Source organism: Triturus cristatus, chromosome 10 (genome assembly GCF_964204655.1).
Source record: "Triturus cristatus chromosome 10, aTriCri1.1, whole genome shotgun sequence".
Classification (NCBI taxonomy): domain Eukaryota; kingdom Metazoa; phylum Chordata; class Amphibia; order Caudata; family Salamandridae; genus Triturus; species Triturus cristatus.
Genome location: NC_140593.1, coordinates 854,936,208 through 854,958,460, shown reverse-complemented (window position 1 = coordinate 854,958,460; position 22,253 = coordinate 854,936,208). Strand labels below are relative to the sequence as shown.

Here is a 22,253-nt window from a genome sequence, read left to right as displayed (position 1 = left end):
GAAAAGACAGCAACCATATTGCAGAAGAGAGCAGCATGTGCAGTTGCTTGCTTTGGGTGAAGCATTCACTAACTCGCTGCCAATAACCCCCGGAGCCGGTGCGAAAGGCATCTCTTGTGTGCCTCGGCTCGTTGGTCTAGGGGTATGATTCTCGCTTAGGGTGCGAGAGGTCCCGGGTTCAAATCCCGGACGAGCCCTTTTTCAGAGGTAAACATTCGAATCCTACTCAAAACTCACAATGCCTGACTATTTCTCATTACACTCGCCGCATTGTTGCACAAAATATTTTGAACCTCATAAGAAACATGGATCACCATGCTTTTTCTGCCTTCATGCTTAGTCTGTGTGTGTCCCAGGTGATGCTTTCCCAAGCTGTACTTGCTGGCATTTAGGCATCAGATATTTGTCTGTCGATGCCTGCATAAGTCAATTTTTAATACGTCTAATTGCAAGTATGTTGGCTGATATCTCTGCAGTTTTCACACTTGCTCCTCGCTTTCTGAGTGGCTGCTGATACAGCAGAATAGAAGTAGAGAGAACCCTTGAGAGGAACCTTGCTCTAACAGTAAAACACAGCAAGTGAGTTTCTGTAGTGTAGTGGTCATCATGTTCACCTCTCGCGAAAGGTCCCCGGTTCGAGACCGGGCAGAAACACTGTGCATGAGCTGCTTTTATGTGCACCCTCTAAAACCTTATTATCTCAATGCAAGCTTAAGAAGAGGCGGTCCTTGAACCCAGCGAGCCATGGGAAACTTCCTTTACTTTTGCAAGACGAAACAAAGTAATCCGCATCCATCAGTGGTCGCTCTTGTGCCTAGCTTTTTTTTTGTCATGCCTTGTTGTATTGTGGGGTCTTTACACTTGTGACATTGCTGTGAACGTTGTAAGTGCAAACATTGGCAGGTGCAGTCAGAAGAGTCAGATCTGTGCACACCCAGGGCTGTCAGGATGGGCGAGTGGTCTAAGGCGCCAGACTCAAGAGAGCTTGATCTTCAGTGCAACTGAGACTTCTGGTCTCCTCATGGAGGCGTGGGTTCAAATCCCACTTCTGACAGGTTTCTTTTACACCCTTAAATCGTCCTGTTTTTTGCAGTGCATTCCCCACACACCACAATCTTTGCACGGACCTGTAACATATGACGAGAAATCCACCAACGATCAGGCTGGGCCCTCAATCACAATTCCATGTATTCCTGGAAGGGACACCTCAGGCACACCTTCCGTTAAATTTGCACTCCATCACACAAACTGCCGTGCTGGTTTCTCATTAAGCAGTTGATCCCATCTTTGTTGTGAGGCTCTCCTGCCACCTTTTGGGCGGAGAAGGCACTGTCCCTGCGACAACACAGGCAGACATGTTCAACAGGGCTTCCTGGTTATGTGGGAGGAGCAGATTGTCATTGGTCCCCCCTTGCGAATTTTAATTTACATAAGGAAGACAGAGAGGTATCTGGGAGTAGGCAGTACACACGGACATTGAACTCTATCTTGTGATTTGCAGCCAATTCTAGATTGAGGCAGGAGGAAAGGAGGTGACTTGCCCAAAAATGGCCATCCTGGGAATTCAGCCACCCTGGGGCTCCCAGGTTAGTGTTTCAGTCCTGCGAGCCACTCATATAAATCTCGCCTGATCGAGCCTGATCGAGCGCTGAGTGAGCGTGTTTGAATCCAAGAATCAAATGCCTCTGTCTTAGGAGCAAGAATTGGCAGGCCCTCCCTTGCATCTGGGGTGGAAGTCTATGGGGCAAGTGTCCAGGACTTGCAGAGGAGTACAAGTGCCAGAAAGTGCCACAGTTCTCATCAGCGCCTTTTTTCTGCTCTCTGGCAGCTAGGATATCGACTGATCCCTTCCTTGCAAGAGTGAAAAAAACAACACCTTGAGAGAAAACATGACTTTTTGTGGTTCACATAGAGAGAGAGCAGCCAAATAGCCCTGCTTTGTTTCTGAAAGACGCATCAGAAATTGCTTAAAATGCCAACTGGGGAATCAGGCTCGTTGGTCTAGGGGTATGATTCTCGCTTCGGGTGCGAGAGGTCCCGGATTCAAATCCCGGACGAGCCCATGCTGTGGAATTATTTTTAGGCTGCTTATTATATAGGGCCATTTCTTCTTTTCAATGCTATAAGACGCCGTGTATGGTGAGAAAGTTCCTTTCCCTCTACGCTATTTCCCACTTTTGGCGTATAGAATTTCAGTGCCGGACTTCTTTGCAACTGCTTTTCTGGGGTGGACCATCAGTGTAGGAAAATTAAATGCAAAGTGTTTTTCTAGTGTGGTTTCAGGTATGGTTTTAAAATCGCCTTTTGGAATAAAAGGGGTCCTCGTTCCTTTCTTCCAAAGAAAGAGATCGGGTAAGGAGGGTCCAACTTTGAGCTTCATGGACATTGGCCCTTGGTCTGTGCATTCCAGCCCACTACATGCCAAGAAGATTCCTGCAAGCGTGTCTGTTTCTGTAGTGTAGTGGTTATCACGTTCGCTTTACACGCGAAAGGTCCCTGGTTCGAGACCGGGCAGAAACAGCAGCTTTCTGTTTTTCACACAGTTTGCATTTACTCTCTCAATTTATAGGAAAGCTGAGATAATGGAAGCTGTCTATCCCTCACCAGCGTGACGTACTGTGCTCCAGGGGTATCAGTGACAGCTCAAAAAGAGAAGTGACGATAGTTTGCGCTATTCGTTTGCACGTCCTTGTGTACTGAAGGTTGGGCCTACTTCATGAAAGCAAGGCATGAGAGCAGAAATGGTTTTATTGACCTCACCGAGAGCATACACCTAGAACAAACAAAATGTCTGAAGGATAGAGGCATTTTCATTTCTTGTTCGATGACGGCCATGGAAAAGACAGCAACCATATTGCAGAAGAGAGCAGCATGTGCAGTTGCTTGCTTTGGGTGAAGCATTCACTAACTCGCTGCCAATAACCCCCGGAGCCGGTGCGAAAGGCGACTCTTGTGTGCCTCGGCTCGTTGGTCTAGGGGTATGATTCTCGCTTAGGGTGCGAGAGGTCCCGGGTTCAAATCCCGGACGAGCCCTTTTTCAGAGGTAAACATACGAATCCTACTCAAAACTCACAATGCCTGACTATTTCTCATTACACTCGCCGCATTGTTGCACAAAATATTTTGAACCTCATAAGAAACATGGATCACCATGCTTTTTCTGCCTTCATGCTTAGTCTGTGTGTGTCCCAGGTGATGCTTTCCCAAGCTGTACTTGCTGGCATTTAGGCATCAGATATTTGTCTGTCGATGCCTGCATAAGTCAATTTTTAATACGTCTAATTGCAAGTATGTTGGCTGATATCTCTGCAGTTTTCACACTTGCTCCTCGCTTTCTGAGTGGCTGCTCATACAGCAGAATAGAAGTAGAGAGAACCCTTGAGAGGAACCTTGCTCTAACAGTAAGACACAGCAAGTGAGTTTCTGTAGTGTAGTGGTCATCACGTTCACCTAACACGCGAAAGGTCCCCGGTTCGAGACCGGGCAGAAACACTGTGCATGAGCTGCTTTTATGTGCACCCTCTAAAACCTTATTATCTCAATGCAAGCTTAAGAAGAGGCGGTCCTTGAACCCAGCGAGCCATGGGAAACTTCCTTTACTTTTGCAAGACGAAACAAAGTAATCCGCATCCATCAGTGGTCGCTCTTGTGCCTAGCTTTTTTTTTGTCATGCCATGTTGTATTGTGGGGTCTTTACACTAGTGACATTGCTGTGAACGTTGTAAGTGCAAACATTGGCAGGTGCAGTCAGAAGAGTCAGATCTGTGCACACCCAGGGCTGTCAGGATGGCCGAGTGGTCTAAGGCGCCAGACTCAAGAGAGCTTGATCTTCAGTGCAACTGAGACTTCTGGTCTCCTCATGGAGGCGTGGGTTCAAATCCCACTTCTGACAGGTTTCTTTTACACCCTTAAATCGTCCTGTTTTTTGCAGTGCATTCCCCACACACCACAATCTTTGCACGGACCTGTAACATATGACGAGAAATCCACCAACGATCAGGCTGGGCCCTCAATCACAATTCCATGTATTCCTGGAAGGGACACCTCAGGCACACCTTCCGTTAAATTTGCACTCCATCACACAAACTGCCGTGCTGGTTTCTCATTAAGCAGTTGATCCCATCTTTGTTTTGAGGCTCTCCTGCCACCTTTTGGGCGGAGAAGGCACTGTCCCTGCAACAACACAGGCAGACATGTTCAACAGGGCTTCCTGGTTATGTGGGAGGAGCAGATTGTCATTGGTCCCCCCTTGCGAATTTTAATTTACATAAGGAAGACAGAGAGGTATCTGGGAGTAGGCAGTACACACGGACATTGAACTCTATCTTGTGATTTGCAGCCAATTCTAGATTGAGGCAGGAGGAAAGGAGGTGACTTGCCCAAAAATGGCCATCCTGGGAATTCAGCCACCCTGGGGCTCCCAGGTTAGTGTTTCAGTCCTGCGAGCCACTCATATAAATCTCGCCTGATCGAGCCTGATCGAGCGCTGAGTGAGCGTGTTTGAATCCAAGAATCAAATGCCTCTGTCTTAGGAGCAAGAATTGGCAGGCCCTCCCTTGCATCTGGGGTGGAAGTCTATGGGGCAAGTGTCCAGGACTTGCAGAGGAGTACAAGTGCCAGAAAGTGCCACAGTTCTCATCAGCGCCTTTTTTCTGCTCTCTGGCAGCTAGGATATCGACTGATCCCTTCCTTGCAAGAGTGAAAAAAACAACACCTTGAGAGAAAACATGACTTTTTGTGGTTCACATAGAGAGAGAGCAGCCAAATAGCCCTGCTTTGTTTCTGAAAGACGCATCAGAAATTGCTTAAAATGCCAACTGGGGAATCAGGCTCGTTGGTCTAGGGGTATGATTCTCGCTTCGGGTGCGAGAGGTCCCGGATTCAAATCCCGGACGAGCCCATGCTGTGGAATTATTTTTAGGCTGCTTATTATATAGGGCCATTTCTTCTTTTCAATGCTATAAGACGCCGTGTATGGTGAGAAAGTTCCTTTCCCTCTACGCTATTTCCCACTTTTGGCGTATAGAATTTCAGTGCCGGACTTCTTTGCAACTGCTTTTCTGGGGTGGACCATCAGTGTAGGAAAATTAAATGCAAAGTGTTTTTCTAGTGTGGTTTCAGGTATGGTTTTAAAATCGCCTTTTGGAATAAAAGGGGTCCTCGTTCCTTTCTTCCAAAGAAAGAGATCGGGTAAGGAGGGTCCAACTTTGAGCTTCATGGACATTGGCCCTTGGTCTGTGCATTCCAGCCCACTACATGCCAAGAAGATTCCTGCAAGCATGTCTGTTTCTGTAGTGTAGTGGTTATCATGTTCGCTTTACACGCGAAAGGTCCCTGGTTCGAGACCGGGCAGAAACAGCAGCTTTCTGTTTTTCACACAGTTTGCATTTACTCTCTCAATTTATAGGAAAGCTGAGATAATGGAAGCTGTCTATCCCTCACCAGCGTGACGTACTGTGCTCCAGGGGTATCAGTGACAGCTCAAAAAGAGAAGTGACGATAGTTTGCGCTATTCGTTTGCACGTCCTTGTGTACTGAAGGTTGGGCCTACTTCATGAAAGCAAGGGATGAGAGCAGAAAAGGTTTTATTTACCTCACCGAGAGCATACACCTAGAACAAACAAAATGTCTGAAGGATAGAGGCATTTTCATTTCTTGTTCGATGACGGCCATGGAAAAGACAGCAACCATATTGCAGAAGAGAGCAGCATGTGCAGTTGCTTGCTTTGGGTGAAGCATTCACTAACTCGCTGCCAATAACCCCCGGAGCCGGTGCGAAAGGCATCTCTTGTGTGCCTCGGCTCGTTGGTCTAGGGGTATGATTCTCGCTTAGGGTGCGAGAGGTCCCGGGTTCAAATCCCGGACGAGCCCTTTTTCAGAGGTAAACATTCGAATCCTACTCAAAACTCACAATGCCTGACTATTTCTCATTACACTCGCCGCATTGTTGCACAAAATATTTTGAACCTCATAAGAAACATGGATCACCATGCTTTTTCTGCCTTCATGCTTAGTCTGTGTGTGTCCCAGGTGATGCTTTCCCAAGCTGTACTTGCTGGCATTTAGGCATCAGATATTTGTCTGTCGATGCCTGCATAAGTCAATTTTTAATACGTCTAATTGCAAGTATGTTGGCTGATATCTCTGCAGTTTTCACACTTGCTCCTCGCTTTCTGAGTGGCTGCTGATACAGCAGAATAGAAGTAGAGAGAACCCTTGAGAGGAACCTTGCTCTAACAGTAAAACACAGCAAGTGAGTTTCTGTAGTGTAGTGGTCATCATGTTCACCTCTCGCGAAAGGTCCCCGGTTCGAGACCGGGCAGAAACACTGTGCATGAGCTGCTTTTATGTGCACCCTCTAAAACCTTATTATCTCAATGCAAGCTTAAGAAGAGGCGGTCCTTGAACCCAGCGAGCCATGGGAAACTTCCTTTACTTTTGCAAGACGAAACAAAGTAATCCGCATCCATCAGTGGTCGCTCTTGTGCCTAGCTTTTTTTTTGTCATGCCTTGTTATATTGTGGGGTCTTTACACTTGTGACATTGCTGTGAACGTTGTAAGTGCAAACATTGGCAGGTGCAGTCAGAAGAATCAGATCTGTGCACACCCAGGGCTGTCAGGATGGCCGAGTGGTCTAAGGCGCCAGACTCAAGAGAGCTTGATCTTCAGTGCAACTGAGTCTTCTGGTCTCCTCATGGAGGCGTGGGTTCAAATCCCACTTCTGACAGGTTTCTTTTACACCCTTAAATCGTCCTGTTTTTTGCAGTGCATTCCCCACACACCACAATCTTTGCACGGACCTGTAACATATGACGAGAAATCCACCAACGATCAGGCTGGGCCCTCAATCACAATTCCATGTATTCCTGGAAGGGACACCTCAGGCACACCTTCCGTTAAATTTGCACTCCATCACACAAACTGCCGTGCTGGTTTCTCATTAAGCAGTTGATCCCATCTTTGTTTTGAGGCTCTCCTGCCACCTTTTGGGCGGAGAAGGCACTGTCCCTGCAACAACACAGGCAGACATGTTCAACAGGGCTTCCTGGTTATGTGGGAGGAGCAGATTGTCATTGGTCCCCCCTTGCGAATTTTAATTTACATAAGGAAGACAGAGAGGTATCTGGGAGTAGGCAGTACACACGGACATTGAACTCTATCTTGTGATTTGCAGCCAATTCTAGATTGAGGCAGGAGGAAAGGAGGTGACTTGCCCAAAAATGGCCATCCTGGGAATTCAGCCACCCTGGGGCTCCCAGGTTAGTGTTTCAGTCCTGCGAGCCACTCATATAAATCTCGCCTGATCGAGCCTGATCGAGCGCTGAGTGAGCGTGTTTGAATCCAAGAATCAAATGCCTCTGTCTTAGGAGCAAGAATTGGCAGGCCCTCCCTTGCATCTGGGGTGGAAGTCTATGGGGCAAGTGTCCAGGACTTGCAGAGGAGTACAAGTGCCAGAAAGTGCCACAGTTCTCATCAGCGCCTTTTTTCTGCTCTCTGGCAGCTAGGATATCGACTGATCCCTTCCTTGCAAGAGTGAAAAAAACAACACCTTGAGAGAAAACATGACTTTTTGTGGTTCACATAGAGAGAGAGCAGCCAAATAGCCCTGCTTTGTTTCTGAAAGACGCATCAGAAATTGCTTAAAATGCCAACTGGGGAATCAGGCTCGTTGGTCTAGGGGTATGATTCTCGCTTCGGGTGCGAGAGGTCCCGGATTCAAATCCCGGACGAGCCCATGCTGTGGAATTATTTTTAGGCTGCTTATTATATAGGGCCATTTCTTCTTTTCAATGCTATAAGACGCCGTGTATGGTGAGAAAGTTCCTTTCCCTCTACGCTATTTCCCACTTTTGGCGTATAGAATTTCAGTGCCGGACTTCTTTGCAACTGCTTTTCTGGGGTGGACCATCAGTGTAGGAAAATTAAATGCAAAGTGTTTTTCTAGTGTGGTTTCAGGTATGGTTTTAAAATCGCCTTTTGGAATAAAAGGGGTCCTCGTTCCTTTCTTCCAAAGAAAGAGATTGGGTAAGGAGGGTCCAACTTTGAGCTTCATGGACATTGGCCCTTGGTCTGTGCATTCCAGCCCACTACATGCCAAGAAGATTCCTGCAAGCGTGTCTGTTTCTGTAGTGTAGTGGTTATCACGTTCGCTTTACACGCGAAAGGTCCCTGGTTCGAGACCGGGCAGAAACAGCAGCTTTCTGTTTTTCACACAGTTTGCATTTACTCTCTCAATTTATAGGAAAGCTGAGATAATGGAAGCTGTCTATCCCTCACCAGCGTGACGTACTGTGCTCCAGGGGTATCAGTGACAGCTCAAAAAGAGAAGTGACGATAGTTTGCGCTATTCGTTTGCACGTCCTTGTGTACTGAAGGTTGGGCCTACTTCATGAAAGCAAGGCATGAGAGCAGAAATGGTTTTATTGACCTCACCGAGAGCATACACCTAGAACAAACAAAATGTCTGAAGGATAGAGGCATTTTCATTTCTTGTTCGATGACGGCCATGGAAAAGACAGCAACCATATTGCAGAAGAGAGCAGCATGTGCAGTTGCTTGCTTTGGGTGAAGCATTCACTAACTCGCTGCCAATAACCCCCGGAGCCGGTGCGAAAGGCGACTCTTGTGTGCCTCGGCTCGTTGGTCTAGGGGTATGATTCTCGCTTAGGGTGCGAGAGGTCCCGGGTTCAAATCCCGGACGAGCCCTTTTTCAGAGGTAAACATACGAATCCTACTCAAAACTCACAATGCCTGACTATTTCTCATTACACTCGCCGCATTGTTGCACAAAATATTTTGAACCTCATAAGAAACATGGATCACCATGCTTTTTCTGCCTTCATGCTTAGTCTGTGTGTGTCCCAGGTGATGCTTTCCCAAGCTGTACTTGCTGGCATTTAGGCATCAGATATTTGTCTGTCGATGCCTGCATAAGTCAATTTTTAATACGTCTAATTGCAAGTATGTTGGCTGATATCTCTGCAGTTTTCACACTTGCTCCTCGCTTTCTGAGTGGCTGCTCATACAGCAGAATAGAAGTAGAGAGAACCCTTGAGAGGAACCTTGCTCTAACAGTAAGACACAGCAAGTGAGTTTCTGTAGTGTAGTGGTCATCACGTTCACCTAACACGCGAAAGGTCCCCGGTTCGAGACCGGGCAGAAACACTGTGCATGAGCTGCTTTTATGTGCACCCTCTAAAACCTTATTATCTCAATGCAAGCTTAAGAAGAGGCGGTCCTTGAACCCAGCGAGCCATGGGAAACTTCCTTTACTTTTGCAAGACGAAACAAAGTAATCCGCATCCATCAGTGGTCGCTCTTGTGCCTAGCTTTTTTTTTGTCATGCCATGTTGTATTGTGGGGTCTTTACACTAGTGACATTGCTGTGAACGTTGTAAGTGCAAACATTGGCAGGTGCAGTCAGAAGAGTCAGATCTGTGCAAACCCAGGGCTGTCAGGATGGCCGAGTGGTCTAAGGCGCCAGACTCAAGAGAGCTTGATCTTCAGTGCAACTGAGACTTCTGGTCTCCTCATGGAGGCGTGGGTTCAAATCCCACTTCTGACAGGTTTCTTTTACACCCTTAAATCGTCCTGTTTTTTGCAGTGCATTCCCCACACACCACAATCTTTGCACGGACCTGTAACATATGACGAGAAATCCACCAACGATCAGGCTGGGCCCTCAATCACAATTCCATGTATTCCTGGAAGGGACACCTCAGGCACACCTTCCGTTAAATTTGCACTCCATCACACAAACTGCCGTGCTGGTTTCTCATTAAGCAGTTGATCCCATCTTTGTTTTGAGGCTCTCCTGCCACCTTTTGGGCGGAGAAGGCACTGTCCCTGCAACAACACAGGCAGACATGTTCAACAGGGCTTCCTGGTTATGTGGGAGGAGCAGATTGTCATTGGTCCCCCCTTGCGAATTTTAATTTACATAAGGAAGACAGAGAGGTATCTGGGAGTAGGCAGTACACACGGACATTGAACTCTATCTTGTGATTTGCAGCCAATTCTAGATTGAGGCAGGAGGAAAGGAGGTGACTTGCCCAAAAATGGCCATCCTGGGAATTCAGCCACCCTGGGGCTCCCAGGTTAGTGTTTCAGTCCTGCGAGCCACTCATATAAATCTCGCCTGATCGAGCCTGATCGAGCGCTGAGTGAGCGTGTTTGAATCCAAGAATCAAATGCCTCTGTCTTAGGAGCAAGAATTGGCAGGCCCTCCCTTGCATCTGGGGTGGAAGTCTATGGGGCAAGTGTCCAGGACTTGCAGAGGAGTACAAGTGCCAGAAAGTGCCACAGTTCTCATCAGCGCCTTTTTTCTGCTCTCTGGCAGCTAGGATATCGACTGATCCCTTCCTTGCAAGAGTGAAAAAAACAACACCTTGAGAGAAAACATGACTTTTTGTGGTTCACATAGAGAGAGAGCAGCCAAATAGCCCTGCTTTGTTTCTGAAAGACGCATCAGAAATTGCTTAAAATGCCAACTGGGGAATCAGGCTCGTTGGTCTAGGGGTATGATTCTCGCTTCGGGTGCGAGAGGTCCCGGATTCAAATCCCGGACGAGCCCATGCTGTGGAATTATTTTTAGGCTGCTTATTATATAGGGCCATTTCTTCTTTTCAATGCTATAAGACGCCGTGTATGGTGAGAAAGTTCCTTTCCCTCTACGCTATTTCCCACTTTTGGCGTATAGAATTTCAGTGCCGGACTTCTTTGCAACTGCTTTTCTGGGGTGGACCATCAGTGTAGGAAAATTAAATGCAAAGTGTTTTTCTAGTGTGGTTTCAGGTATGGTTTTAAAATCGCCTTTTGGAATAAAAGGGGTCCTCGTTCCTTTCTTCCAAAGAAAGAGATCGGGTAAGGAGGGTCCAACTTTGAGCTTCATGGACATTGGCCCTTGGTCTGTGCATTCCAGCCCACTACATGCCAAGAAGATTCCTGCAAGCATGTCTGTTTCTGTAGTGTAGTGGTTATCACGTTCGCTTTACACGCGAAAGGTCCCTGGTTCGAGACCGGGCAGAAACAGCAGCTTTCAGTTTTTCACACAGTTTGCATTTACTCTCTCAATTTATAGGAAAGCTGAGATAATGGAAGCTGTCTATCCCTCACCAGCGTGACGTACTGTGCTCCAGGGGTATCAGTGACAGCTCAAAAAGAGAAGTGACGATAGTTTGCGCTATTCGTTTGCACGTCCTTGTGTACTGAAGGTTGGGCCTACTTCATGAAAGCAAGGGATGAGAGCAGAAATGGTTTTATTGACCTCACCGAGAGCATACACCTAGAACAAACAAAATGTCTGAAGGATAGAGGCATTTTCATTTCTTGTTCGATGACGGCCATGGAAAAGACAGCAACCATATTGCAGAAGAGAGCAGCATGTGCAGTTGCTTGCTTTGGGTGAAGCATTCACTAACTCGCTGCCAATAACCCCCGGAGCCGGTGCGAAAGGCATCTCTTGTGTGCCTCGGCTCGTTGGTCTAGGGGTATGATTCTCGCTTAGGGTGCGAGAGGTCCCGGGTTCAAATCCCGGACGAGCCCTTTTTCAGAGGTAAACATTCGAATCCTACTCAAAACTCACAATGCCTGACTATTTCTCATTACACTCGCCGCATTGTTGCACAAAATATTTTGAACCTCATAAGAAACATGGATCACCATGCTTTTTCTGCCTTCATGCTTAGTCTGTGTGTGTCCCAGGTGATGCTTTCCCAAGCTGTACTTGCTGGCATTTAGGCATCAGATATTTGTCTGTCGATGCCTGCATAAGTCAATTTTTAATACGTCTAATTGCAAGTATGTTGGCTGATATCTCTGCAGTTTTCACACTTGCTCCTCGCTTTCTGAGTGGCTGCTGATACAGCAGAATAGAAGTAGAGAGAACCCTTGAGAGGAACCTTGCTCTAACAGTAAAACACAGCAAGTGAGTTTCTGTAGTGTAGTGGTCATCATGTTCACCTCTCGCGAAAGGTCCCCGGTTCGAGACCGGGCAGAAACACTGTGCATGAGCTGCTTTTATGTGCACCCTCTAAAACCTTATTATCTCAATGCAAGCTTAAGAAGAGGCGGTCCTTGAACCCAGCGAGCCATGGGAAACTTCCTTTACTTTTGCAAGACGAAACAAAGTAATCCGCATCCATCAGTGGTCGCTCTTGTGCCTAGCTTTTTTTTTGTCATGCCTTGTTGTATTGTGGGGTCTTTACACTTGTGACATTGCTGTGAACGTTGTAAGTGCAAACATTGGCAGGTGCAGTCAGAAGAGTCAGATCTGTGCACACCCAGGGCTGTCAGGATGGCCGAGTGGTCTAAGGCGCCAGACTCAAGAGAGCTTGATCTTCAGTGCAACTGAGACTTCTGGTCTCCTCATGGAGGCGTGGGTTCAAATCCCACTTCTGACAGGTTTCTTTTACACCCTTAAATCGTCCTGTTTTTTGCAGTGCATTCCCCACACACCACAATCTTTGCACGGACCTGTAACATATGACGAGAAATCCACCAACGATCAGGCTGGGCCCTCAATCACAATTCCATGTATTCCTGGAAGGGACACCTCAGGCACACCTTCCGTTAAATTTGCACTCCATCACACAAACTGCCGTGCTGGTTTCTCATTAAGCAGTTGATCCCATCTTTGTTTTGAGGCTCTCCTGCCACCTTTTGGGCGGAGAAGGCACTGTCCCTGCAACAACACAGGCAGACATGTTCAACAGGGCTTCCTGGTTATGTGGGAGGAGCAGATTGTCATTGGTCCCCCCTTGCGAATTTTAATTTACATAAGGAAGACAGAGAGGTATCTGGGAGTAGGCAGTACACACGGACATTGAACTCTATCTTGTGATTTGCAGCCAATTCTAGATTGAGGCAGGAGGAAAGGAGGTGACTTGCCCAAAAATGGCCATCCTGGGAATTCAGCCACCCTGGGGCTCCCAGGTTAGTGTTTCAGTCCTGCGAGCCACTCATATAAATCTCGCCTGATCGAGCCTGATCGAGCGCTGAGTGAGCGTGTTTGAATCCAAGAATCAAATGCCTCTGTCTTAGGAGCAAGAATTGGCAGGCCCTCCCTTGCATCTGGGGTGGAAGTCTATGGGGCAAGTGTCCAGGACTTGCAGAGGAGTACAAGTGCCAGAAAGTGCCACAGTTCTCATCAGCGCCTTTTTTCTGCTCTCTGGCAGCTAGGATATCGACTGATCCCTTCCTTGCAAGAGTGAAAAAAACAACACCTTGAGAGAAAACATGACTTTTTGTGGTTCACATAGAGAGAGAGCAGCCAAATAGCCCTGCTTTGTTTCTGAAAGACGCATCAGAAATTGCTTAAAATGCCAACTGGGGAATCAGGCTCGTTGGTCTAGGGGTATGATTCTCGCTTCGGGTGCGAGAGGTCCCGGATTCAAATCCCGGACGAGCCCATGCTGTGGAATTATTTTTAGGCTGCTTATTATATAGGGCCATTTCTTCTTTTCAATGCTATAAGACGCCGTGTATGGTGAGAAAGTTCCTTTCCCTCTACGCTATTTCCCACTTTTGGCGTATAGAATTTCAGTGCCGGACTTCTTTGCAACTGCTTTTCTGGGGTGGACCATCAGTGTAGGAAAATTAAATGCAAAGTGTTTTTCTAGTGTGGTTTCAGGTATGGTTTTAAAATCGCCTTTTGGAATAAAAGGGGTCCTCGTTCCTTTCTTCCAAAGAAAGAGATCGGGTAAGGAGGGTCCAACTTTGAGCTTCATGGACATTGGCCCTTGGTCTGTGCATTCCAGCCCACTACATGCCAAGAAGATTCCTGCAAGCGTGTCTGTTTCTGTAGTGTAGTGGTTATCACGTTCGCTTTACACGCGAAAGGTCCCTGGTTCGAGACCGGGCAGAAACAGCAGCTTTCTGTTTTTCACACAGTTTGCATTTACTCTCTCAATTTATAGGAAAGCTGAGATAATGGAAGCTGTCTATCCCTCACCAGCGTGACGTACTGTGCTCCAGGGGTATCAGTGACAGCTCAAAAAGAGAAGTGACGATAGTTTGCGCTATTCGTTTGCACGTCCTTGTGTACTGAAGGTTGGGCCTACTTCATGAAAGCAAGGCATGAGAGCAGAAATGGTTTTATTGACCTCACCGAGAGCATACACCTAGAACAAACAAAATGTCTGAAGGATAGAGGCATTTTCATTTCTTGTTCGATGACGGCCATGGAAAAGACAGCAACCATATTGCAGAAGAGAGCAGCATGTGCAGTTGCTTGCTTTGGGTGAAGCATTCACTAACTCGCTGCCAATAACCCCCGGAGCCGGTGCGAAAGGCGACTCTTGTGTGCCTCGGCTCGTTGGTCTAGGGGTATGATTCTCGCTTAGGGTGCGAGAGGTCCCGGGTTCAAATCCCGGACGAGCCCTTTTTCAGAGGTAAACATACGAATCCTACTCAAAACTCACAATGCCTGACTATTTCTCATTACACTCGCCGCATTGTTGCACAAAATATTTTGAACCTCATAAGAAACATGGATCACCATGCTTTTTCTGCCTTCATGCTTAGTCTGTGTGTGTCCCAGGTGATGCTTTCCCAAGCTGTACTTGCTGGCATTTAGGCATCAGATATTTGTCTGTCGATGCCTGCATAAGTCAATTTTTAATACGTCTAATTGCAAGTATGTTGGCTGATATCTCTGCAGTTTTCACACTTGCTCCTCGCTTTCTGAGTGGCTGCTCATACAGCAGAATAGAAGTAGAGAGAACCCTTGAGAGGAACCTTGCTCTAACAGTAAGACACAGCAAGTGAGTTTCTGTAGTGTAGTGGTCATCACGTTCACCTAACACGCGAAAGGTCCCCGGTTCGAGACCGGGCAGAAACACTGTGCATGAGCTGCTTTTATGTGCACCCTCTAAAACCTTATTATCTCAATGCAAGCTTAAGAAGAGGCGGTCCTTGAACCCAGCGAGCCATGGGAAACTTCCTTTACTTTTGCAAGACGAAACAAAGTAATCCGCATCCATCAGTGGTCGCTCTTGTGCCTAGCTTTTTTTTTGTCATGCCATGTTGTATTGTGGGGTCTTTACACTAGTGACATTGCTGTGAACGTTGTAAGTGCAAACATTGGCAGGTGCAGTCAGAAGAGTCAGATCTGTGCACACCCAGGGCTGTCAGGATGGCCGAGTGGTCTAAGGCGCCAGACTCAAGAGAGCTTGATCTTCAGTGCAACTGAGACTTCTGGTCTCCTCATGGAGGCGTGGGTTCAAATCCCACTTCTGACAGGTTTCTTTTACACCCTTAAATCGTCCTGTTTTTTGCAGTGCATTCCCCACACACCACAATCTTTGCACGGACCTGTAACATATGACGAGAAATCCACCAACGATCAGGCTGGGCCCTCAATCACAATTCCATGTATTCCTGGAAGGGACACCTCAGGCACACCTTCCGTTAAATTTGCACTCCATCACACAAACTGCCGTGCTGGTTTCTCATTAAGCAGTTGATCCCATCTTTGTTTTGAGGCTCTCCTGCCACCTTTTGGGCGGAGAAGGCACTGTCCCTGCAACAACACAGGCAGACATGTTCAACAGGGCTTCCTGGTTATGTGGGAGGAGCAGATTGTCATTGGTCCCCCCTTGCGAATTTTAATTTACATAAGGAAGACAGAGAGGTATCTGGGAGTAGGCAGTACACACGGACATTGAACTCTATCTTGTGATTTGCAGCCAATTCTAGATTGAGGCAGGAGGAAAGGAGGTGACTTGCCCAAAAATGGCCATCCTGGGAATTCAGCCACCCTGGGGCTCCCAGGTTAGTGTTTCAGTCCTGCGAGCCACTCATATAAATCTCGCCTGATCGAGCCTGATCGAGCGCTGAGTGAGCGTGTTTGAATCCAAGAATCAAATGCCTCTGTCTTAGGAGCAAGAATTGGCAGGCCCTCCCTTGCATCTGGGGTGGAAGTCTATGGGGCAAGTGTCCAGGACTTGCAGAGGAGTACAAGTGCCAGAAAGTGCCACAGTTCTCATCAGCGCCTTTTTTCTGCTCTCTGGCAGCTAGGATATCGACTGATCCCTTCCTTGCAAGAGTGAAAAAAACAACACCTTGAGAGAAAACATGACTTTTTGTGGTTCACATAGAGAGAGAGCAGCCAAATAGCCCTGCTTTGTTTCTGAAAGACGCATCAGAAATTGCTTAAAATGCCAACTGGGGAATCAGGCTCGTTGGTCTAGGGGTATGATTCTCGCTTCGGGTGCGAGAGGTCCCGGATTCAAATCCCGGACGAGCCCATGCTGTGGAATTATTTTTAGGCTGCTTATTATATAGGGCCATTTCTTCTTTTCAATGCTATAAGACGCCGTGTATGGTGAGAAAGTTCCTTTCCCTCTACGCTATTTCCCACTTTTGGCGTATAGAATTTCAGTGCCGGACTTCTTTGCAACTGCTTTTCTGGGGTGGACCATCAGTGTAGGAAAATTAAATGCAAAGTGTTTTTCTAGTGTGGTTTCAGGTATGGTTTTAAAATCGCCTTTTGGAATAAAAGGGGTCCTCGTTCCTTTCTTCCAAAGAAAGAGATCGGGTAAGGAGGGTCCAACTTTGAGCTTCATGGACATTGGCCCTTGGTCTGTGCATTCCAGCCCACTACATGCCAAGAAGATTCCTGCAAGCATGTCTGTTTCTGTAGTGTAGTGGTTATCACGTTCGCTTTACACGCGAAAGGTCCCTGGTTCGAGACCGGGCAGAAACAGCAGCTTTCAGTTTTTCACACAGTTTGCATTTACTCTCTCAATTTATAGGAAAGCTGAGATAATGGAAGCTGTCTATCCCTCACCAGCGTGACGTACTGTGCTCCAGGGGTATCAGTGACAGCTCAAAAAGAGAAGTGACGATAGTTTGCGCTATTCGTTTGCACGTCCTTGTGTACTGAAGGTTGGGCCTACTTCATGAAAGCAAGGGATGAGAGCAGAAATGGTTTTATTGACCTCACCGAGAGCATACACCTAGAACAAACAAAATGTCTGAAGGATAGAGGCATTTTCATTTCTTGTTCGATGACGGCCATGGAAAAGACAGCAACCATATTGCAGAAGAGAGCAGCATGTGCAGTTGCTTGCTTTGGGTGAAGCATTCACTAACTCGCTGCCAATAACCCCCGGAGCCGGTGCGAAAGGCATCTCTTGTGTGCCTCGGCTCGTTGGTCTAGGGGTATGATTCTCGCTTAGGGTGCGAGAGGTCCCGGGTTCAAATCCCGGACGAGCCCTTTTTCAGAGGTAAACATTCGAATCCTACTCAAAACTCACAATGCCTGACTATTTCTCATTACACTCGCCGCATTGTTGCACAAAATATTTTGAACCTCATAAGAAACATGGATCACCATGCTTTTTCTGCCTTCATGCTTAGTCTGTGTGTGTCCCAGGTGATGCTTTCCCAAGCTGTACTTGCTGGCATTTAGGCATCAGATATTTGTCTGTCGATGCCTGCATAAGTCAATTTTTAATACGTCTAATTGCAAGTATGTTGGCTGATATCTCTGCAGTTTTCACACTTGCTCCTCGCTTTCTGAGTGGCTGCTGATACAGCAGAATAGAAGTAGAGAGAACCCTTGAGAGGAACCTTGCTCTAACAGTAAAACACAGCAAGTGAGTTTCTGTAGTGTAGTGGTCATCATGTTCACCTCTCGCGAAAGGTCCCCGGTTCGAGACCGGGCAGAAACACTGTGCATGAGCTGCTTTTATGTGCACCCTCTAAAACCTTATTATCTCAATGCAAGCTTAAGAAGAGGCGGTCCTTGAACCCAGCGAGCCATGGGAAACTTCCTTTACTTTTGCAAGACGAAACAAAGTAATCCGCATCCATCAGTGGTCGCTCTTGTGCCTAGCTTTTTTTTTGTCATGCCTTGTTGTATTGTGGGGTCTTTACACTTGTGACATTGCTGTGAACGTTGTAAGTGCAAACATTGGCAGGTGCAGTCAGAAGAGTCAGATCTGTGCACACCCAGGGCTGTCAGGATGGCCGAGTGGTCTAAGGCGCCAGACTCAAGAGAGCTTGATCTTCAGTGCAACTGAGACTTCTGGTCTCCTCATGGAGGCGTGGGTTCAAATCCCACTTCTGACAGGTTTCTTTTACACCCTTAAATCGTCCTGTTTTTTGCAGTGCATTCCCCACACACCACAATCTTTGCACGGACCTGTAACATATGACGAGAAATCCACCAACGATCAGGCTGGGCCCTCAATCACAATTCCATGTATTCCTGGAAGGGACACCTCAGGCACACCTTCCGTTAAATTTGCACTCCATCACACAAACTGCCGTGCTGGTTTCTCATTAAGCAGTTGATCCCATCTTTGTTTTGAGGCTCTCCTGCCACCTTTTGGGCGGAGAAGGCACTGTCCCTGCAACAACACAGGCAGACATGTTCAACAGGGCTTCCTGGTTATGTGGGAGGAGCAGATTGTCATTGGTCCCCCCTTGCGAATTTTAATTTACATAAGGAAGACAGAGAGGTATCTGGGAGTAGGCAGTACACACGGACATTGAACTCTATCTTGTGATTTGCAGCCAATTCTAGATTGAGGCAGGAGGAAAGGAGGTGACTTGCCCAAAAATGGCCATCCTGGGAATTCAGCCACCCTGGGGCTCCCAGGTTAGTGTTTCAGTCCTGCGAGCCACTCATATAAATCTCGCCTGATCGAGCCTGATCGAGCGCTGAGTGAGCGTGTTTGAATCCAAGAATCAAATGCCTCTGTCTTAGGAGCAAGAATTGGCAGGCCCTCCCTTGCATCTGGGGTGGAAGTCTATGGGGCAAGTGTCCAGGACTTGCAGAGGAGTACAAGTGCCAGAAAGTGCCACAGTTCTCATCAGCGCCTTTTTTCTGCTCTCTGGCAGCTAGGATATCGACTGATCCCTTCCTTGCAAGAGTGAAAAAAACAACACCTTGAGAGAAAACATGACTTTTTGTGGTTCACATAGAGAGAGAGCAGCCAAATAGCCCTGCTTTGTTTCTGAAAGACGCATCAGAAATTGCTTAAAATGCCAACTGGGGAATCAGGCTCGTTGGTCTAGGGGTATGATTCTCGCTTCGGGTGCGAGAGGTCCCGGATTCAAATCCCGGACGAGCCCATGCTGTGGAATTATTTTTAGGCTGCTTATTATATAGGGCCATTTCTTCTTTTCAATGCTATAAGACGCCGTGTATGGTGAGAAAGTTCCTTTCCCTCTACGCTATTTCCCACTTTTGGCGTATAGAATTTCAGTGCCGGACTTCTTTGCAACTGCTTTTCTGGGGTGGACCATCAGTGTAGGAAAATTAAATGCAAAGTGTTTTTCTAGTGTGGTTTCAGGTATGGTTTTAAAATCGCCTTTTGGAATAAAAGGGGTCCTCGTTCCTTTCTTCCAAAGAAAGAGATCGGGTAAGGAGGGTCCAACTTTGAGCTTCATGGACATTGGCCCTTGGTCTGTGCATTCCAGCCCACTACATGCCAAGAAGATTCCTGCAAGCGTGTCTGTTTCTGTAGTGTAGTGGTTATCACGTTCGCTTTACACGCGAAAGGTCCCTGGTTCGAGACCGGGCAGAAACAGCAGCTTTCTGTTTTTCACACAGTTTGCATTTACTCTCTCAATTTATAGGAAAGCTGAGATAATGGAAGCTGTCTATCCCTCACCAGCGTGACGTACTGTGCTCCAGGGGTATCAGTGACAGCTCAAAAAGAGAAGTGACGATAGTTTGCGCTATTCGTTTGCACGTCCTTGTGTACTGAAGGTTGGGCCTACTTCATGAAAGCAAGGCATGAGAGCAGAAATGGTTTTATTGACCTCACCGAGAGCATACACCTAGAACAAACAAAATGTCTGAAGGATAGAGGCATTTTCATTTCTTGTTCGATGACGGCCATAGAAAAGACAGCAACCATATTGCAGAAGAGAGCAGCATGTGCAGTTGCTTGCTTTGGGTGAAGCATTCACTAACTCGCTGCCAATAACCCCCGGAGCCGGTGCGAAAGGCGACTCTTGTGTGCCTCGGCTCGTTGGTCTAGGGGTATGATTCTCGCTTAGGGTGCGAGAGGTCCCGGGTTCAAATCCCGGACGAGCCCTTTTTCAGAGGTAAACATACGAATCCTACTCAAAACTCACAATGCCTGACTATTTCTCATTACACTCGCCGCATTGTTGCACAAAATATTTTGAACCTCATAAGAAACATGGATCACCATGCTTTTTCTGCCTTCATGCTTAGTCTGTGTGTGTCCCAGGTGATGCTTTCCCAAGCTGTACTTGCTGGCATTTAGGCATCAGATATTTGTCTGTCGATGCCTGCATAAGTCAATTTTTAATACGTCTAATTGCAAGTATGTTGGCTGATATCTCTGCAGTTTTCACACTTGCTCCTCGCTTTCTGAGTGGCTGCTCATACAGCAGAATAGAAGTAGAGAGAACCCTTGAGAGGAACCTTGCTCTAACAGTAAGACACAGCAAGTGAGTTTCTGTAGTGTAGTGGTCATCACGTTCACCTAACACGCGAAAGGTCCCCGGTTCGAGACCGGGCAGAAACACTGTGCATGAGCTGCTTTTATGTGCACCCTCTAAAACCTTATTATCTCAATGCAAGCTTAAGAAGAGGCGGTCCTTGAACCCAGCGAGCCATGGGAAACTTCCTTTACTTTTGCAAGACGAAACAAAGTAATCCGCATCCATCAGTGGTCGCTCTTGTGCCTAGCTTTTTTTTTGTCATGCCATGTTGTATTGTGGGGTCTTTACACTAGTGACATTGCTGTGAACGTTGTAAGTGCAAACATTGGCAGGTGCAGTCAGAAGAGTCAGATCTGTGCACACCCAGGGCTGTCAGGATGGCCGAGTGGTCTAAGGCGCCAGACTCAAGAGAGCTTGATCTTCAGTGCAACTGAGACTTCTGGTCTCCTCATGGAGGCGTGGGTTCAAATCCCACTTCTGACAGGTTTCTTTTACACCCTTAAATCGTCCTGTTTTTTGCAGTGCATTCCCCACACACCACAATCTTTGCACGGACCTGTAACATATGACGAGAAATCCACCAACGATCAGGCTGGGCCCTCAATCACAATTCCATGTATTCCTGGAAGGGACACCTCAGGCACACCTTCCGTTAAATTTGCACTCCATCACACAAACTGCCGTGCTGGTTTCTCATTAAGCAGTTGATCCCATCTTTGTTTTGAGGCTCTCCTGCCACCTTTTGGGCGGAGAAGGCACTGTCCCTGCAACAACACAGGCAGACATGTTCAACAGGGCTTCCTGGTTATGTGGGAGGAGCAGATTGTCATTGGTCCCCCCTTGCGAATTTTAATTTACATAAGGAAGACAGAGAGGTATCTGGGAGTAGGCAGTACACACGGACATTGAACTCTATCTTGTGATTTGCAGCCAATTCTAGATTGAGGCAGGAGGAAAGGAGGTGACTTGCCCAAAAATGGCCATCCTGGGAATTCAGCCACCCTGGGGCTCCCAGGTTAGTGTTTCAGTCCTGCGAGCCACTCATATAAATCTCGCCTGATCGAGCCTGATCGAGCGCTGAGTGAGCGTGTTTGAATCCAAGAATCAAATGCCTCTGTCTTAGGAGCAAGAATTGGCAGGCCCTCCCTTGCATCTGGGGTGGAAGTCTATGGGGCAAGTGTCCAGGACTTGCAGAGGAGTACAAGTGCCAGAAAGTGCCACAGTTCTCATCAGCGCCTTTTTTCTGCTCTCTGGCAGCTAGGATATCGACTGATCCCTTCCTTGCAAGAGTGAAAAAAACAACACCTTGAGAGAAAACATGACTTTTTGTGGTTCACATAGAGAGAGAGCAGCCAAATAGCCCTGCTTTGTTTCTGAAAGACGCATCAGAAATTGCTTAAAATGCCAACTGGGGAATCAGGCTCGTTGGTCTAGGGGTATGATTCTCGCTTCGGGTGCGAGAGGTCCCGGATTCAAATCCCGGACGAGCCCATGCTGTGGAATTATTTTTAGGCTGCTTATTATATAGGGCCATTTCTTCTTTTCAATGCTATAAGACGCCGTGTATGGTGAGAAAGTTCCTTTCCCTCTACGCTATTTCCCACTTTTGGCGTATAGAATTTCAGTGCCGGACTTCTTTGCAACTGCTTTTCTGGGGTGGACCATCAGTGTAGGAAAATTAAATGCAAAGTGTTTTTCTAGTGTGGTTTCAGGTATGGTTTTAAAATCGCCTTTTGGAATAAAAGGGGTCCTCGTTCCTTTCTTCCAAAGAAAGAGATCGGGTAAGGAGGGTCCAACTTTGAGCTTCATGGACATTGGCCCT

General features: G+C 47.2%; 26 non-coding genes across 26 annotated transcripts; all 26 read left to right on the top strand.

The window, feature by feature from the left end:
- Window positions 1-125: 125 nt before the first annotated feature.
- TRNAP-AGG (transfer RNA proline (anticodon AGG)) lies at window positions 126-197 on the top strand. Its single transcript has one exon. It is a non-coding gene; the product is annotated as a tRNA-Pro (tRNA).
- A 386-nt stretch (window positions 198-583) lies between these two features.
- Window positions 584-654, top strand: TRNAR-UCU (transfer RNA arginine (anticodon UCU)). Its single transcript has one exon. It is a non-coding gene; the product is annotated as a tRNA-Arg (tRNA).
- Window positions 655-2,447: 1,793 nt separating this feature from the next.
- On the top strand, window positions 2,448-2,520 carry TRNAV-UAC (transfer RNA valine (anticodon UAC)). Its single transcript has one exon. It is a non-coding gene; the product is annotated as a tRNA-Val (tRNA).
- Window positions 2,521-2,961: 441 nt separating this feature from the next.
- TRNAP-AGG (transfer RNA proline (anticodon AGG)) lies at window positions 2,962-3,033 on the top strand. Its single transcript has one exon. It is a non-coding gene; the product is annotated as a tRNA-Pro (tRNA).
- A 747-nt stretch (window positions 3,034-3,780) lies between these two features.
- Window positions 3,781-3,892, top strand: TRNAL-CAA (transfer RNA leucine (anticodon CAA)). The gene is made up of 2 exons: window positions 3,781-3,818; window positions 3,847-3,892. It is a non-coding gene; the product is annotated as a tRNA-Leu (tRNA).
- Window positions 3,893-5,285: 1,393 nt separating this feature from the next.
- Window positions 5,286-5,358, top strand: TRNAV-UAC (transfer RNA valine (anticodon UAC)). The gene has a single exon. It is a non-coding gene; the product is annotated as a tRNA-Val (tRNA).
- Window positions 5,359-5,799: 441 nt separating this feature from the next.
- On the top strand, window positions 5,800-5,871 carry TRNAP-AGG (transfer RNA proline (anticodon AGG)). The gene has a single exon. It is a non-coding gene; the product is annotated as a tRNA-Pro (tRNA).
- Window positions 5,872-6,257: 386 nt separating this feature from the next.
- On the top strand, window positions 6,258-6,328 carry TRNAR-UCU (transfer RNA arginine (anticodon UCU)). The gene has a single exon. It is a non-coding gene; the product is annotated as a tRNA-Arg (tRNA).
- A 288-nt stretch (window positions 6,329-6,616) lies between these two features.
- On the top strand, window positions 6,617-6,728 carry TRNAL-CAA (transfer RNA leucine (anticodon CAA)). Its single transcript has 2 exons — window positions 6,617-6,654; window positions 6,683-6,728. It is a non-coding gene; the product is annotated as a tRNA-Leu (tRNA).
- Window positions 6,729-8,121: 1,393 nt separating this feature from the next.
- TRNAV-UAC (transfer RNA valine (anticodon UAC)) lies at window positions 8,122-8,194 on the top strand. Its single transcript has one exon. It is a non-coding gene; the product is annotated as a tRNA-Val (tRNA).
- A 441-nt stretch (window positions 8,195-8,635) lies between these two features.
- On the top strand, window positions 8,636-8,707 carry TRNAP-AGG (transfer RNA proline (anticodon AGG)). Its single transcript has one exon. It is a non-coding gene; the product is annotated as a tRNA-Pro (tRNA).
- A 747-nt stretch (window positions 8,708-9,454) lies between these two features.
- On the top strand, window positions 9,455-9,566 carry TRNAL-CAA (transfer RNA leucine (anticodon CAA)). The gene is made up of 2 exons: window positions 9,455-9,492; window positions 9,521-9,566. It is a non-coding gene; the product is annotated as a tRNA-Leu (tRNA).
- Window positions 9,567-10,959: 1,393 nt separating this feature from the next.
- TRNAV-UAC (transfer RNA valine (anticodon UAC)) lies at window positions 10,960-11,032 on the top strand. The gene has a single exon. It is a non-coding gene; the product is annotated as a tRNA-Val (tRNA).
- Window positions 11,033-11,473: 441 nt separating this feature from the next.
- TRNAP-AGG (transfer RNA proline (anticodon AGG)) lies at window positions 11,474-11,545 on the top strand. The gene has a single exon. It is a non-coding gene; the product is annotated as a tRNA-Pro (tRNA).
- A 386-nt stretch (window positions 11,546-11,931) lies between these two features.
- Window positions 11,932-12,002, top strand: TRNAR-UCU (transfer RNA arginine (anticodon UCU)). The gene has a single exon. It is a non-coding gene; the product is annotated as a tRNA-Arg (tRNA).
- Window positions 12,003-12,290: 288 nt separating this feature from the next.
- TRNAL-CAA (transfer RNA leucine (anticodon CAA)) lies at window positions 12,291-12,402 on the top strand. The gene is made up of 2 exons: window positions 12,291-12,328; window positions 12,357-12,402. It is a non-coding gene; the product is annotated as a tRNA-Leu (tRNA).
- Window positions 12,403-13,795: 1,393 nt separating this feature from the next.
- TRNAV-UAC (transfer RNA valine (anticodon UAC)) lies at window positions 13,796-13,868 on the top strand. Its single transcript has one exon. It is a non-coding gene; the product is annotated as a tRNA-Val (tRNA).
- A 441-nt stretch (window positions 13,869-14,309) lies between these two features.
- On the top strand, window positions 14,310-14,381 carry TRNAP-AGG (transfer RNA proline (anticodon AGG)). The gene has a single exon. It is a non-coding gene; the product is annotated as a tRNA-Pro (tRNA).
- A 747-nt stretch (window positions 14,382-15,128) lies between these two features.
- Window positions 15,129-15,240, top strand: TRNAL-CAA (transfer RNA leucine (anticodon CAA)). The gene is made up of 2 exons: window positions 15,129-15,166; window positions 15,195-15,240. It is a non-coding gene; the product is annotated as a tRNA-Leu (tRNA).
- A 1,393-nt stretch (window positions 15,241-16,633) lies between these two features.
- Window positions 16,634-16,706, top strand: TRNAV-UAC (transfer RNA valine (anticodon UAC)). Its single transcript has one exon. It is a non-coding gene; the product is annotated as a tRNA-Val (tRNA).
- A 441-nt stretch (window positions 16,707-17,147) lies between these two features.
- Window positions 17,148-17,219, top strand: TRNAP-AGG (transfer RNA proline (anticodon AGG)). Its single transcript has one exon. It is a non-coding gene; the product is annotated as a tRNA-Pro (tRNA).
- A 386-nt stretch (window positions 17,220-17,605) lies between these two features.
- TRNAR-UCU (transfer RNA arginine (anticodon UCU)) lies at window positions 17,606-17,676 on the top strand. The gene has a single exon. It is a non-coding gene; the product is annotated as a tRNA-Arg (tRNA).
- Window positions 17,677-17,964: 288 nt separating this feature from the next.
- Window positions 17,965-18,076, top strand: TRNAL-CAA (transfer RNA leucine (anticodon CAA)). Its single transcript has 2 exons — window positions 17,965-18,002; window positions 18,031-18,076. It is a non-coding gene; the product is annotated as a tRNA-Leu (tRNA).
- A 1,393-nt stretch (window positions 18,077-19,469) lies between these two features.
- On the top strand, window positions 19,470-19,542 carry TRNAV-UAC (transfer RNA valine (anticodon UAC)). The gene has a single exon. It is a non-coding gene; the product is annotated as a tRNA-Val (tRNA).
- A 441-nt stretch (window positions 19,543-19,983) lies between these two features.
- Window positions 19,984-20,055, top strand: TRNAP-AGG (transfer RNA proline (anticodon AGG)). Its single transcript has one exon. It is a non-coding gene; the product is annotated as a tRNA-Pro (tRNA).
- Window positions 20,056-20,802: 747 nt separating this feature from the next.
- TRNAL-CAA (transfer RNA leucine (anticodon CAA)) lies at window positions 20,803-20,914 on the top strand. The gene is made up of 2 exons: window positions 20,803-20,840; window positions 20,869-20,914. It is a non-coding gene; the product is annotated as a tRNA-Leu (tRNA).
- Window positions 20,915-22,253: the final 1,339 nt, after the last annotated feature.